We start from the raw sequence: 6,219 nt of genomic DNA, 5'->3' as shown, positions 1-6,219 counted from the left end.
TTGAAGCATTGTGGGCTGCAGCCCCCTGCTTTAGGATGTGATTGAGCAGATCTACGTCTGCTCTGTCTCTTGCTCATGGGAGGAGTGCACCTCCTCACTGGTCACCTGCCAGGTGCCACCTACCAAAGTGGGCATCCCAGAACCCCGGAGTGCATGGAATAGGATGAAACTGAACAGGAAAATCTGCTTAAGAGCATTACTATTGCACTCCAGGTGCTAGCAGAGGCTGTCCAAAGGGCTAGAGCTGACCTAGTCAGAAGCAAAAGTCCCCTGACCGGTTCACAGCGTGGACAGCCACCTTCTCCACATCATCCGAATTGCTCTATACATCTTCTCCTGCAGATTGTCACACCTGTAGGCATTCCAGCAACATTCACAAGTGTTTCCAGTGCAGATGCAGCCACTGAGTGCACTCCACAGGTTTGTGAAGCTGCATCTTCCACATCCTGAGAAACCACTGTAACCTGGAATGTAGGAGCAAAACAGACCATCTTCATGACAATTATTACAACCTGCATTCCATTGTCTTTGATTACAGACATTCTTTAATATTTTGTTGAAGTTAAAATTATTAACTTTAACATTTCCAATAGATGGTGTCACCTTGTTTCTGCGAGAACTACTCAGAAGAATAAATTCCCAGAAAATCTCAATTTTCCTAGAATAGGATTTCTCAGCTAATCACCAATTTACTGACATATTTTCCCACTCCTCGTTGTCATCTCTCATCACAGATGAAAACTTAATCCCTGAGCTTTGCTAAATGCTTTTCTCTTCATTCAGGGACACATCTTGAACTTTTTAAATACATGCAGCAGCAAATTACAAATTAAAACAACTGTGTCATTTTAGCCAGCTCTACTCTTCCAGCACAGTCCTGTATCCACCTGCTGTGCCTCAGCTCCTGCCCCCTCTCCCAGAGCTGCTCCAGATAATGCAGTGCTCTCTATGTGGTGAGGAGCGTAGGCCATGGTGGGAACTCCCCCTTTGCCATTTTTCATTCTTTTGCCTCCCCTGCAAAGCACACAATACCAAACCACACTACTGGAGAATCACTGGTGAGGGAAAATGGGGTAGAAGGCCCTTGGGAAGAAGTGAGGTGTTTGGGAAGAGCAGTGAGGATATTTCAGCACCCATGACACCATCTCTTAGACTAAAACTGACAGGTAGGATCTGGTTTGATGGGGAAGAGAGAAAAGCACAACCTCCAGCCAAATCTCATTGATCCTTGGCCATCCAGCAAAATAATACAGCACCATGCCAGGGTGTGGGGGTGTCGAGATATTTGTGTGCTTGGTATCAGAAAAGGTGATCATTCACCTCTGCTTCAACAGGCAAAATAATTGAAAAAAAAGGAAATCTTCCCAAAAGTTAAAAGATAAAAGGTTCTAAATTTCTTTTTGAATTTTCTGAAGTCCTGAAAGCAGAGCAGAAGACTATGCAAAAAAACCCCCATAAAACCAAAAGTGAAACAAAACCCCACCCAACAACAACAACCAAACCAGACCAAACCACCCCCCTCCACAGAAACACCCCAACCAAAGCAGGAAAAAGGACTTTCCAAGTTAACATGAAAATCTTCATGAACCATACAGAGCCCAAATATGAAGACCTTAAATTGAAATCAACCAATGGCATAAAGAAGTTCATGGCAGAGGGTTACTGATGTGTTGAACACCTACATTATGGTCAAATACACAATAAAGCAAGAAATCCTCCCTCAGCCAGTACCCAACAGTAGAGACAACTAATTACTAACATGGTTACGAAGTTAGTAAAGAGCTGTTTAATTACAGATTTTTGTGAAATCTCTTGGGCAACACATCTTGCAATTTTGTTGCTTAGTTGAACAATCATAACTTTAATTAATGTTCTTTAGATGACTTCTTGTTAAACAAGAAATTGAAACACCATAAGTAAAACCAACTCTGATACTATTAGCTGTGTAGCAATTATGCTAATAGGCATTGCTGAACATGTATCAAAAATTTAAATCTTCCCAAAATTTGGGAAACAAAAGGAGTGAAATAGAGTTGTTTGTGGTTGCTCCATGAGACATTGATTTGGGTTCAAGAAGGTAAGAGAGGGGTGAGAACTTGGTTTCTGTTCAGATCTTGAGGGGGGGATTTATGTTTTTTTAGTTTACAATGCCAAAGCAAGATACTACCCACGTGAGATGAGATACTGCCAGTTTTTCTACTTCCTCACAAGGCTGATGTTGAGCTGGACTATCCCACCAAGAGTAAATACAATTATTTCAAGGCCATCACTTCTGTCACTGTCACTTCTCTTCTAGCCTCAGATTAACAGTCCTGCAGGCAAGAGGTGGTGTACAAACACACACACACATTGAACAGTCAAAGAAGCCATTAAACTCATGCTACATCTGTTAAACAAACAAACAGACAAACCCTTCAAAACAAAACAAAAACCCCAAACCCTGTGCCCATCAGCAAAGGTCACTGGCATCAGTTTCATCATAACTGTCAACACACTGATTTCCAGTAATAAAAAAACCCCAACACATGCAAACGATACCATCTATTAATTTCAATAGATTCCTTAATGCAATGGAAACTTTTTAGAGTTTAACATATGTAGGTGTGTAAATTTCATCAATGTGCTCTTTAAATTTTGAATACCATGAAGATGACATTGAGATTGTTTAAATTACAGTGTAGCCATCCTGGTAAAATTAAACTTCCACAGAAAATAAACAGCCCAGACTTTATCTGCTGTGCTTAAACAAACTGTACGCCTGCTCTGTGTGTATCTTCAAAAAGAAGACTACAAAAATAGTGACATGTGAAGACCAAAAGTCTTTGAAATTGTGCCCAACCACAAACCAGTGAATATTTGGTAACAGCAACATGGCATGCAGATAGCATATCAGACTCTGCTTGTGTCCAGTTTAAAACAAGCCCTTTGATCAATAAAATTTACCCATGCAAAAAAAAAATGACCCCATATGGAGTCAACTGCTGATACTCATTACAGAAATCCTCAAAGAATGGAGATTCTGTAACAAGCAGCACTTGCACAGAAAAAACCCCAGAATTAATAAAATGCTTTTAGATTTTATTTCTTTGCTGCTATGACTGAAAAGGCTCCACCAAAAGGCAAACATATACATATTTTCAATATGTAAAATACATTTTAGTATAAAAAGTAATGCACAAACACTTGATTAACACACACAGATTCTTCCCTCTTCAAAACTCCGGGTTCTCCTCCCTCTCAGCAACCAGGTTCTGCCCTGGCCCTGTTTCCTTTCCTGAAACTCACAGTGCTGCAACCAGAGTGAGACAGGGCAAGGAAAGACTCTTTGGAAAACTTACCTCCATGTATTGGCACAGCAGTTAAACCATCTGACTTAGAGAATCACACAATTAACTAGGTTGGAGAAGACCTTTGAGATCATCAAGATTTCCTCCTGCAGCTGTTATTCTTAGAGCAAAAAGGGACTTTAGAAGTTGGATATAGACCTTCAGTGAAAGATGGGGATAAATCTGAAGAAGAGGTTTTTTAAGCAGGACATAATACTTTAATTTTTCTGTTTTAACTACATGGGCTTTTTCTATTTTAACTACATGATCCCTTCAGTAATAGTTCTAGTTGGATTCCACATATACACAAGTATCTATCTGCCTCTACACCCAAATTTCATACATTGATGCCTCTGCCATGGCATCTTAATCTGATTTTCATGGTTATCTTGCTTTTCTTATGCTGCTATGTTTCTCCTCAGTTGTCATCTGGGCCAGTTTTCCCCACAGTGTTTAGATAGTTAAATAGTCATGAAAGACTTGGAAAAATACTTTGACACTTAACATTGATAAATATCTACTTACCTGTAACTATAGTACCAGATTAGATAGGACATACAGGGGCTTCCAACACAGCTTTTATTGGAAAAACGATGGACCCTCATGTGTGCTGTGGATTATGGTTGTTTTCTGCCACATTTATTTCCTGAGCCTTTGGTTTTAGACATGAATATGCTTTTTGTAGTAGCCTATAATCAATGCTTTGGAGTTACTGCTTTGTATACATCATCTGAATTCCTTTCTGCAGCAGTGACTATTCTGAATCATAACAGATATTTGCTACATTAAAAAAACCTTCTGCTCTCTCACAAAAAACAGAGCAGCTTTTATAAAAGGAATTGGTTTTCAGCCCTCCTTTAATTAAAGAGAATAGCTGGGGAGAAATTCATGTCAGAAATACACAGGAAATCAAAGTATGACTTCACCAAAGAACTACATGTCCTGGAGAAAATGTAACAGCATTTTTTCAGATCATTATGATGCAGGGGAGGTAAAAACTACTAAGAGAAAAGTCTGACACTGTGTGTGCAGAACGGCTAATTTTAAATAATTTAATTTTTTTTATGTTTTGTTTGGGTTTTTTAAAAGCAGAATAACATCCTAATTACAGAATAATAATTGCTTGCTTAATTTCAAGTTTCCATCCTTATACACAATGCACCTACTAAAGGAAAATCTCAAGATCTTAGAACTATCCATTGGAAATTTATCCTTAAATGTAAAACATTGTTGGGAAGCCAGTGTTTTGTGATTCTTGATCCCAGACTTTAAAGACAGCCCTTCTCCTGGTATACCAAGTGCTGTACAAAAAATACAGACCACAGATACCCAAAAAACGGGGTGAACAATAGTATTCATATTGAGATACAGCACAGCTCCCAAAGCGTGCTTGCATCACAATTCTAAATATTATCCTACTCATTTTACATAGAGGAAACAAACCCACCAGTCCTCTCCAAAACTAAATTTTTGCTTGAACTCTTGATATTGTTTTTAAGCAAACCACTTTTTCAGAGCTTGTTGGTGCTTCCCTGATACTGGCCACAGGATCTGTGTCCCAACTGCTAAAATGAGCACTGGAATTGGGGGCACCTGCACCATATGGTGTATGAGGAGATCAGAGGCTAAATCCTGGTCCTGGGTGGCTCCTTCACTTTTTTCCTTCTTTTTCAGAAGTTCAAGGGCCAAGTCTGTTTTGTGCTTCCTCATATTGGGCTGTCAGTGAGTAGAACTAAAGGCAAAAATGTCTTAAGAATCATCACTTCTTTCATTTATGGAGGAAAAAAACCATAGTTATAACACAAGGTGTGTTTTTCAAATTCAATTCCTAAACTTTTATTTAAATAATTGAGTAGAAAATTTTGGAAAAGTTCTTGGAACTTTCGCTTACTTAAAGAGGACGGCGGTGCCTTGAATATGAAATTCTGCTCCTCAAAAGATCCTAAATGGATTTGTGTGCCTGGGGAATTTGAACCTTGTTACACATAATGCCTTTTCAAATGCTGCTCTATGCCTAACTGGACATTAGGGACCATAACTCTGAACATTATTTGTTTCCAACATTTAGGTTTTGATTATGATTAATTAAAAAAAAATTAAATATACACACCATGAATAGGTATGACTATGAAGATCACATCAGCAGAGGGTTGAATCACTGTTTTGATGTAATTAACTCCAGACTCTGAGGTACACCAGCAGGGCAGTCTGAGGCATCCCCAAACTCACAGGTCTGCATCCTTCACCTCTAACACAAAATAGAAAGAAAAAACCCTTAAACCTTCAGCTAGTCTGCATAGTTTATAATTGTACAAAAACCAGCACAAATGCACGGAAGCAAGTAGTGATTCCTTCCTCTGAAGTATATTCCCTAAAAAGCACATAAAAATATGAAAATTTACATATTTTCAAGTCTGGTAGGAATTCAGGGAAAATAAGGCATATTTGCATTTTCCTCCTCTTCTGGCCTTCTGATTAAAACAATCAAACTGGCTGGGTACCTTGTGCAAGCCCCCCCCCCCCCATTAAACTCAGGACCTCAAAGAACATTTATTAAAATCTTATTAAGATTGGCCTTTCTGAAAATATGACACACATTTTCTTTTTATTTCACTGCAGATACAACTCACTAGGAAAAGGCTTGGCAATGATGAGGGATCCTAGGAGAATTTTCAAGAGCTAATCATGATGATTACTACAAGTGCTGGCTTTATAATTGCAGGAAAACTTTGAGAGTCCCCATTTTTCCAACTTGGTGCCTTATGTTCTAAACTGTACAGGATTTTATTCTATTCCATTTTAGCATATTATAGCTAAACATTTTGTGTGTGTGCACAGCAGATTACACAACTGTACACTTCAGCTAACCTGCTTCTAAAAAAGCTGAAGCAAA

The sequence above is a fragment of the Agelaius tricolor genome, unplaced genomic scaffold (assembly GCF_023055355.1).
Source record: "Agelaius tricolor isolate 1412-34295 unplaced genomic scaffold, bAgeTri1.0.p SCAF_34, whole genome shotgun sequence".
In the NCBI taxonomy this organism is placed as follows: domain Eukaryota; kingdom Metazoa; phylum Chordata; class Aves; order Passeriformes; family Icteridae; genus Agelaius; species Agelaius tricolor.
Note: the sequence above shows the minus strand (reverse complement) of the source record.